Consider the following 11,438-nt stretch of genomic DNA (forward strand, 5'->3'; position numbering starts at 1 on the left):
GCGCAAAATGACCTAAATTGTATTGGAGCGCCATAAAACCAATGAAAACAAACTTTGTTTCTAATTGTCATAAAAAGGCATAGACATTGAACCATGTTGCTTTACATATATGAAAAACTTTATTGAACACTGTCAAAGAAATTGATACAACTAATACAGATAGAAATCTAGGTTGCAGCTTTATGAATCATTAATTAAGGATTAAATTATGTATGTTGAACTGAGCCTGCAACATTTGTAAGTAAAGCCATATAGTAACAGTTAGATACTATGTGCTACACTATAATGGGAATACAATTTCTTTGAAAATACCTTGATTAGAAAACCAAATCTTTCTATGTTTTTAACTTCTACAGTAAGGATTTCTTAATTCTTTGAAAAAATTCAAGTTCTTCTTCTTAACAAACACGTCATTTTTAAAACTTGTACAGCAAATAAAATAGTTCTTAAAATATGGACCAGCTTCAGTTTTTAGAATGTCCATTAAATTTGGACAGCCAACAGTACAGAGCGTGATTAGACTGCACGGATATACACTATAAATATGATAAAGAAGTTCAACAAGGAAATGCAGCGTTCAATGATTTTAAGACGTGTACATGCTACTAAGGAAATTATATATTTTGATATGTAAAGTTTGTGACAAGTTAAGCACATATTCTGCTAACAGGTTGCACATAGTTCATAGTTTGGTTTTGATCCAATACAAAAGAAATTATTAGGACTAAAATATTTGAGTACCACTCATGCCGGTGCTAGGGGGCGTGAGGGATGTTGCACGTATTCATTATCCCTCATGTACAGACTCAATAAAACCGAGTCTGCAATTCTCTTGTAATTTTGTTGTGAATAATGCTTCCGAGGGATCACTTTGATTCAAGATTTTTTTTAATTAGATTTTATATCAAGTACAATACAAAACAGAGAAGTTGAATTTAGAAAATTTACGCATCTAGCTAATGTCATTGACTAAACATCATAAAACATTCTGTAACAATAATCGGAATTCGAGAAATGTTTTTATTATAAAAAGCATTCTTCAATAGACAGGTCTTTCTATATTGATTATTGCAATATGAATTTTTAGATGTTTTTGTTAGAGTAATTTACCAAAAGCTTGAAACTTACAAACAAATATCAAAAACATACCCTGACTCAACATTTGCAGACAATTTTGAATAATGATCAAACACGCTTGTTATTTATCATAATCAAAATATAGACTATTGTTTCTCGGCATTACATTTAAATAAATGAATGTTCAAACTTGTTTTCAGCTTAAAATAATCAATTTGCTAGTAATTAAAATCTTACTCTTGCATGACTCACACATGTTGTTTGGAAAGTATACAATAGTTTGAATTTGAAACAACATATAATACTAAAGTTCATGTGCCCCAATGTAACTTAAGTTTTGTAAATACATATTGTATGTTATTTTATATAATTTAAAATTGTTTTTAAAGTACATTTGACTGAAAGTTTTGAGCATGAAAGTGTTGAGTCATTTTTATCCTATTGAAATAATTCAATTAGTTAATTTCGTTAACGCAAGTTTAGACCTTTTTTGTTTTATGCTAGTTCTTTTCTAATGATTCGCAAATAAAGTTTCCTTTTTAAAGGAAAGGCTTGCTCAGTTGTGCCATCATCCCTTCCCTTAAAAAAATTTTTTTTTTTGGTTTCAATTTACTATCACAATTTGTTTTGAATTACGGTATTTGTATAATTTATTTTTTTCTCGAAAAAAAATAGTTTCACTTTTAAAGGGATAGGTAGGGTAAGCCCAAGGCTGGACGAGCATCTGTGCCCATTTGTTTGAGCACCAGTGTTATGCGTGCAAATTTGGACCAAATAGGGACCTAGAAGTCCACTGATTATAACTGAACGGGAACATGCTATTGATAACAGTAGCAACTTTTTTTTGTAAACACGAATATTTTTTGTCAAAAACGATTCGAAATCTATTCTCTATTGTATAAAACTAATAAAGAAAATAATCAATCGTAAAAATACTAAGATTGGCTCTCACGTGGAGATCAATCTATCATACTGAAGGGAAAAAAGTGTGCACATTTCATTTCCACTTTTTTCGCAGACAGAGTCATTCGTTTTTGCAGTTATATAGCAGCTTTAGATACAAGTAAATGCACTAAAAGACTACCAGTTAATAAGCATGTATCAACTATGTTACACCTAAAATATCTATGATTACAGATATACCGACAACACAGGAGATCAGCACGTGGTAAGGTTAATGATATGCATGGGCTATTTTTAGATTACCTCACCAAGACGTTTAAACTCTGTCAGTATATCTAAATATAACTTGATCATGCACTAATATTCTGCATAATTCGGTCAAGCAGGACCGCCCTTTGGAGACGAAATACTACTACAGTAACCATAGTCTATTGTATAAAACTAATAAAGTCAAAAACCAATTATAAAAGAAACTTACTTTTGCGTCTTGAAAAAGAATTGAAACAAATTAAAGTAAAAATAGAAATCCTATTTATATAAACAAACTGGTATTACCTAAGTAACTAAAATAGCTTAGATTTCCGTAATATTACTTCGTCTGATTCCGCAGTATGACGGAATCGCCCGAATTGTCACGATTGCAATCGGAACTACCCCGGCTATTTACATTAATCCGAAGAGTGACGGAAAGGGTTGAAAAGTTGCGATTGGCATGATTGCAGCTGGTTTCCCGTTCAATCATGCACTAACAAATGTAAGCAGGAAACCACCTAACCGGAACAACTTTTTCAAAACAAATGGCTTGCAGCCGTGGCTGCAAGCCAAAAAGGGGGGAAAAAGAAAATGAAAAAAAGAAAAGAAATCAATGAATCAGTAAAGCAAGCATTTTATTTTTAGGTTTTCTTTGTTCTTACTAACCCATTATATAAAGTTCGATTTCAATGAGGATTTGAAAACTGTATTGATATTTAACATTTAGCATTAATATTGATGTTGTATTTTTTTCATTGATTCATATAGGAAAAAAAATTGTGTATGTCAATATTTTCATAGTAAAACCGAAGTTTACATTCTGCTTCTTTCCTTTCAAAAGAGCCTTTGATAATATCAATTAATATGATAAGAATAGCCACCACTCATTTTCTGTAGATCGGTTGGATATAAGTTACGTATTTTACCCTGCTCAATTAAACAAAGTTATTGTCTAACCTAGAAAATGAATGCCACGGTTATACTGTTAATATTGACTAACATTAATAATTCAAATTGTAATACATATACATTATTATCAAGTGTCTGTGATAAAAGAAGACAAGAAAAGAAGGAAAAATTACTTATTTAAAATCAACTCGTATAATACATTACCCGATATAAATAGCTTTGTATGTGACGAGATATTACAGTGGTCTCATTAATTTACATGTTGACGTTAAACTATTATGTTTATGTGAAGAAACTTTGCATTTCTAAATAGTTTGTTCGACTTGTTCAGACGTATTCGATTATAAGACGTCATGAGAATTGCAGTATTATATCAACTTCAAAACTCGCCAATTACTTTTATAAACAAGCAAGTTAGTTTTCACAGCCGATACTATGTTGCATATTGAAATTTGTCGCTGGATACGGATGCGATATGAAGTACAAATACTTCAATTTGTTCATAGTAAAGAGACCATCACTTTTAATAAACTGAACTTAGTTATGAATCTATTTGGAAACTAAAAATTACCCAAAATTATCTTATGTCTGAAAGGCAAATGTGTTATAGAAAATTCATACCTATTATCGCCATACCGTGTCAGTCTGAGATGTTTTTGATATATTGCCTATGATATTTTTTTCTGAAATTTCTTCTGGATCGGGTCAATTCAACATAGTTATTACCTTATCAAAATAAGTGAAATGCGAAGTGCCTTCAATTAGCATACACTATGTATCTAACCAGTAGTTGTATAATTCGTATTTGTAATGCGAAGTAAATGTTAAATTTCTAGTATATATTTATATATGTTCATCTTATATCTAGATGAACCTATACATTAAATGCTGAGCGATGATTTCTTCTTTACTTAATATAATCACATAAACTTTGGATACGATGCCGTATTAACTGTAAATGCCGAAGCGGGCACAAGTTACACTACATTTCTACATCTTAGATGCTTAACTACGTTAATGTAAAATATATTAGTTCCTAACAGCATATTTACGTATCATTACTTCAAAAAGACATTTAAAATACAGCACACAGCTCGAATACGATTACTTTTATATAAAATATTAATTTTGCAAATTATTAAAAGTCAGTTTAGTCTCCGTTCACATCCGGCAGAATAGGCAAACAGCTTTAACACGCAAAACAAAAATTATGACAGTGTTCAATTCGGTAATAATTAATATTTTAGACCTGTCCATATCTATCATCATTTTGTTCCTGTGTAATTAACAAATACGGCCTGAACATAAATCTGTATCACACACAATGGTATAGCTGCTGTAATACTCATTAAGTTATATATTATATTCTATCACGACCCGCATTTTTCTCGAATGAACATAGAAGAACCGAAAGTGTGTGCTATTATGCAATAGAATCACTGTTTCACGTTCTATATTTAGACATGTGTGTTTATATGGCAAAATGTCGCTCTAGTCGCACAGTGCTGCATACACTCCACAATAAATACTAATGGATCTTGTCTAAACAACATTTTTTAATTCATTCAATTCATTCTGTAACTTAAACTATAATGTTATTTGAGATTTTGAGTCTTGCTTAACAAATACTTCGTCAAAAATTTAACTTACACTTGTTAAAGACGATTTCTCTTCATTTTTCTTAGAAGCAAAAATATAAGTGATGAAGTCGTACACTGATTTGTGATATACAGTTCAGCTTGAATAATTTACTTCTTATACCAAGACACTTTCATAGTATCAACCGAAATCACCTGTTTACTAGAAACAATAACAAAATGTAATTACGATTTATTATGATAACACAGTTTAGTCGGTTAATGAGGATAACAGTCTTAACGGAAAGTACAAAAAAATAAACAAAAACAAAGACGTATACTTAGACAGTAGTTCATGATCTGAGGTTAAAAGATGTCAATGAGTGCAATATAATTTGACTTAACTCATCGAGAAAATAGGTTTCAGAATTTTGGCACTAATCTCTTTTACATATATATTATGAAAATAATAGGCAGTGAGTAAGATTATTATATCTAACTAAATGGTACTTAAAATGGGTGTACAAACCTGTAAAATTCTGTTGAGAACATAAAAAAGACATACTAGTATCTGCCTTCAAATATATTCTGCAATAATGCACATTATGTAAATGATTGTTCGATTTTATATCTATTTCTGAAAAATGATACATAATGTTAAATATTTCTGGGACATATTAAGGAAAGTGTAAATCCTACATTTTAAAAAAAAATTGTAATTCTATTGATAGTGTATATGATACGGATATGAAAATGTTTTTCAGTTGTTGCTATCAATGTTAAAATCAAATTATTTTGTTGTAAAACATAGTTTAAATTCATCTTATTTCGTTTTATTTTAAAATTCACGACGTATCTTCAAAATGTGAGTTTATACATGTATCTTTAGATGAAAATAGGATTTATAGATTTTGCAATCTAGATAGTCTGGTGTAAACAAAAAATACAATGGATGAATATACGTTAGCCACATTTCCGAAAAATAACTTTTAAACTCATGACTTAATAGTGTCTTACACGTTATAGAAATTCTTAAACACCTTTATGTATTGACGCCAATTGTTTTAAATACATCTGAACTTTTGATTAGTTCATATGATTAAAAGGTAGTTCAAATTATTCAGTAAGAAAAATATCCGCGTTTTAGAAAAATAATTGTTGTAAGAAAACCAAAATTTGTAATAATTATTATGTAATATCAACATTATACGAAAACAGGTTTCAAAATATTATACTTAAACCTTGCAAATTAGGAACGCTTAATGATCGCATTAATGAACATTTGGTGTTCTTAACATGTTAAAAGGTTCTTTGAAGTAAAGCTTTTGTAAATATTATGCTTGAAAATTGTAAGTGTTTTATTAATGTTAATGGGACCATCTTCAACTTAATATTGTCGCTATTGAAAAAATGAAATAGAAAATATTTTTATGCATTAGTACTTTTCTGAGATGCTTACAAATGAACCGTCAAATAATTAAAATGGTGGCGTTTATAGATCTTTACGAAGATTAAATCTGTATTTTTCGGCCCTAGAAAATAAAATCGTTTTCCAGAAATGACACCTTTTCATTACTGTACCTTTGCATTTTCAGTTCCTCATTATAGAATGCGTTTAAACACAAATGTCATCTCAGTGAACGTTTGAAGTAAAAATAAACATTTTGAATAATGGTATTTATGACCTTTGAAAATAGCTTGCTGCGGCCATGCTAGATGTATTGAAAACTGTACAGATATTTATGACAAAAAAATACTATTAACAGGTCATACGGAAATTGTTGTAAGAAAGACATTTATATGTGACTGTATGGCTATTACGTACAATTATGCTCGATTGTAGTGAAAATTATTGAGTAGAACTGTACCAGTGTCATATTCAAAAATAGTCGTTAAGTCACGAAAGGGATTGAACCCACGATGTCTGCTTGAGAAAATGTTCATAAACATTAGACCAACGCTCTCGTTATCAAACATTCTTTATGTTCTTTGAAAGCAATAACAAATGTAAGTCAATGTGATCTTAATAAATGATTTAACAAATGTAATAACCGTGTTATAAGCTCTCTTTCTGTAAACAGTACATTATGTCTAAAATGTTGTCAAAGATATAAATATCGGGTTAAATTGAAATTCTGAAATTGACGTATAAAACGAGCATTGTTGTTCGACCTACTTTACAGATAGAAATACATGTATGATATATAAAAGTATTTTGTATAAATAATGTAACATACTTGCCGAATTCAATTATCGCAGACCATTTAAAACCTGTCATCTATATCTTATATTGTTTTACGTCGCAACTTTAAGATATCTTCAACTATAAAACATAATGACATATTTCATTTTGAAGCAAAGTTTTTGTGACACTCTGACAGGTTTATTGTCACGATCCTTTACCAATGCCATATATCTTATGTAAGGAACAGATGCAGAAAACAACTATATTGCATGCAGGAATATCATTTTAGACAAGAATGTACTTTTATATATAAGAAGATATGTAAAGTACACAGCTGTCTATATTTTTGGTGAATTAAATGACAACAAACAATATAGTGATGATCGTTTTAAACTGTCTATTAATGATTGATCAATCATAGGCAGATCTTTGCGGGAGTTTGTTCTTCATAAAAAGAATCATGGTGAATATTTAACACTAGTTACAACATAAAACGCCAAAAACGAGCTTTCCTTTTACTACATTATGATTTATATTAGCAATAATTTAAGTTTTAAAATTGTTGTTCACTCAATAAACAATACATCTAAACACGTTTAAAATCATCTCGAACAGAAGGATACATATAATTTTTCTACAAATGCTTACACAAATCATTATTTTTACAAAATTTTACATTGTGTCTTCGTTTGACTAAGATATTGTCCTTTTGTATCCGTTTATTAAATTCGTTATAAGTACTAGGAAATGTACATATGTTTTTTATATTTCGGTTTTCTATCTTCGTTTGTTTGTATAAAACAATTTTCATAGAGACTGTTTTGTAATTTATTGTTTGATAACTAAATTAATATTGTTTTGCTAACATTTGATGAATATATCGTTTAAATTGACAAGAGTAGAAAAATAAACATCGCCATACAAAAATATTTGTAAATCTCAGGAAAGTTTGTAATTGTTGGTATATTTACATAAAGAATTGAAACTGATACATTTGCTTTCGTACTTTACAATAGTGTAAACAGTTCACGGAATTTCGAAGGAGAAGATAAATACGCACTTATAGATAAAGAGATCTTCCACAATGATAATGGTAAAAAAAAACATGAAAATTATCATTACAGAAAATCTCAGACAATATGAGGAAAACAAATTAGTTTACTCTATAAATAAGTTATCAATACATTAGTTCAATCAAAGTAAGAGGAAACTTTACTTTTCATGAACTTTTGAATAAGGGTCATCATCATTTTTTTTTTGAGTACACATTTAATCATATTTTAATATTATTATGTTTATAAAATAGAGAAAAACAGAATCCCTAAACAACACCAAAGACATTAGTGCCATAATATGAAAAGCGGCGTATGGCCCCGAAGAATGTGCCCTTAACAAAATTGCAATGGCCAAACTAAAGAAAATGGATTTTTGAAAGAGGATCAGAAATAAATCCAGAAAAATATATCTAAAAACATACCTAATTTAAACAAAAACGACTTGAAAGATGCTTTCGTTGTCATGAGCATAACGTATGTCAGTCAATTTATTATTTTCCTTTAAAATAATCAAAATATAGTTATATGTAGCATAATCAAAGGTAAAGTAACTTGTTATATTTTGACTATGTATTGGAATTATTGGTCTGAATTAGGGTTTCATTGTTGGCATTATTTAGAAACATAATCAAAAATAACTTTAAAAATTACACATTTCATACTTCTGGAAATATACACATCTTTTGCAATGGTTATTTACAAGCCATTGGTAACAATCAATACACAATATGAATTCTTTAGGACCAATGATTCATCACCATATATCGAGGAGCAGACGAACGAATTAACTTTTTGTAAAGAGTTGAAAGAAAGCCAAAGATTTACTGTTTCGACATTTATAAATAATTAACAGGTTGGTAAAGATTATTCTTAAGATCTTATTTCTAGAACACTTCCAAAGAATCATCAATATTATCGAATTTTCTTAATATGTTTATAAACTCTTTTAAATACGTGTGTGCAGCGATACCATATCCTAACTTTGTAGCGACAACTGATTCTGCCAATTCAGAGTTCAAATTAATCCGTGCCGTCTGATCATGGTTTGCACTTTTCAGTAAGTACATAATAATATTTATTTTGAAAGTTTGACTAAAAATGATGAAGTGTTTTGTCCAAAATGAAAGAAGGACAAGTACATTAAAGTCTTTTGCATGGTAAGAATTGTTGTGAAACAAAAACTATTCGTACTCATGTCATAAATGCTATTCAATTCTGTACTAACCAGTGCCAGTCAATGATATGCACGATGTTTAATCCAAGAAGTTGAATAATTCAATGATTTTACGAACAACTTACATATTCTTTTATTTTTCAGATCAGACATATTTAAGAAAATTCAAATCATACGACGCGACAAGGCTGAGCTGTTAAGTAACGTCGCATTATAATGTAATTAATTATTGTCATTTGAGGTCATTCAACAGTACAATGAAATTGTGCCGGCTCCTGAAAATAAAAGTTATTGCAGAATGTTTCTGAAAGTTAACACTCTTACTTTACTCTTTGTAAGAATCCTTCCATGAAGAATATATTCTGTTGAGCTACAATAGGCAAAATTTAACCAAAAATGTAAATGATTGTTACAGATCGCTTATAAAAGAAAAGTTGAATTTGCATTTTTATAATGGTAGACAAAAGATCAATTGTTTCAAATCCCTGCTCTGTGTTTTAAAAATAACTTGATTAAACAATCGATTGAAACCACAGATCAGTCAATCAGAGATATTTGATTCAAAAAGTGGTATTATGATAACTTTAAAGTGGAAAATAAAGAAAAAATATAATCATAGGAGTAAATTAAATATATATTATTAATAAAAATTTAATTCCAGGAAAAAGTTTGGCATTGCTATATCAAAATTTAATCCGATTATTTACAAAAACATTTCAACTTAATTAATTTATATTTTATATGTTTTAATCTCAGAATCTGCAGAAATTATGAGAACGTAATATAAAACACAATTTATTTTATATTGATAAATAACACTGTAATCAAGTGATAAGATCTTGTTTTATACAGAATTTATTTTATTTCGATTGTGTAGGAAGCTATAAGCTTATAGACACACTTTCGAATCTGTTCCTGGAACCAACCAGTACTGAGTAATGAGTGTAAAGTTTCTTGCTCAAGAAAACAACGACCTGCCCCTGACGGGGTTTTAACCCTAGCGATCATTAGATTACTAGTCCGATGCGTTAACCACTCGGCAATGCCGCCAAAAGATCTTGCAAATTGTGTTTAATCTTATGTTCCCGAAAGATTCTTTACCTTAGATACTATTCATTAATAATTATTTTCTTTTTATTCTAATGAGACAGTACACTGCCAGACTGAATTATCTTCTTTATCAAATTTTAAACAATATAGACAATTAAACGTAGCGTAACGAGGAGACTTCATCATCAAGTGACATCAAACCAGCCTACATTCCGTATTTCATATGTTAAATGGATCATTTTATTTTACTTTATTGTGAAAATTGAACTTACTTATGCCCTTCCTTATAGGCTGTTTTAATTTACACTAAAGAATGGAATGTTGCATTGATTATATTAATTGATAATGTGCTAAAACGTTAATAGGAGGAAAAGATCAAGAATACTTTAATTCAAATCCTAATTTTGATCAAACAAACTTTCGCTAAACCGCTTTTTAATCATCTATATTAGCAAGTAGATTACACTAAAATTATAAATTGCGTACAAAATCAGTACGAAATTACTAATTGAATTTAAACTCATTTATTGTGTTTTAAATGTGAGAATATATAATACCATGTTCATTTAAAGAGTTTTTAAGTTTATAATACAAAGTATTGAAATTTAAAACAAATAGCTAAATGAAATAATATGGAAAATAATGTTTGAAGTTTATTTTTATCCAAGACTACATACTGACATTTGTTCTACCGAAAGAACTCTTTACGAATTTTTGAAAATAACATTTTGTACAGTTTTTTATAATGTGAAATCATAACTAACTAAACAATAAATTTTGACAAATAAATTACGTTGACAACCTGTTCTTCTTAAAAAAGTACAATATGATAAATTCTTTCATAAATACCTTGTGTAATGGTGTCGTAGTTTACTGCTGTTGTAGCTAGAAGGTAATGGCTTGGATGAATTTTAATTTTGTGTGACAATTACTTATAATTATATCTTTTAAATGTTTATTTTAACAATATTTCTACGAAATTCTTAATTAAATGTTAATAACAATGCCCCAATCCTGTATTTTGTTTGGTACCCTGCTGGGTTCGTGCCATTGGTCCCGTGTTGCTGGTTTTTGTTGAGGTTTACTTTTATTGAATGTCACTTTTCCTTGTTTATCCTGTTCTCATATTAAATATTCATACTAAACATATTCTCTTATTAGAGACATATTGTTTCATCTACAGTTAATGTCTTTGACCTTTTAACATATTTGAAACAACGTGCATTTGAGCTGCACAGCTCTTTGGCAGGGAAATT

The sequence above is a fragment of the Ruditapes philippinarum genome, unplaced genomic scaffold (genome assembly GCF_026571515.1).
Source record: "Ruditapes philippinarum isolate M1 unplaced genomic scaffold, ASM2657151v2 ctg486_1_1_1_1, whole genome shotgun sequence".
In the NCBI taxonomy this organism is placed as follows: domain Eukaryota; kingdom Metazoa; phylum Mollusca; class Bivalvia; order Venerida; family Veneridae; genus Ruditapes; species Ruditapes philippinarum.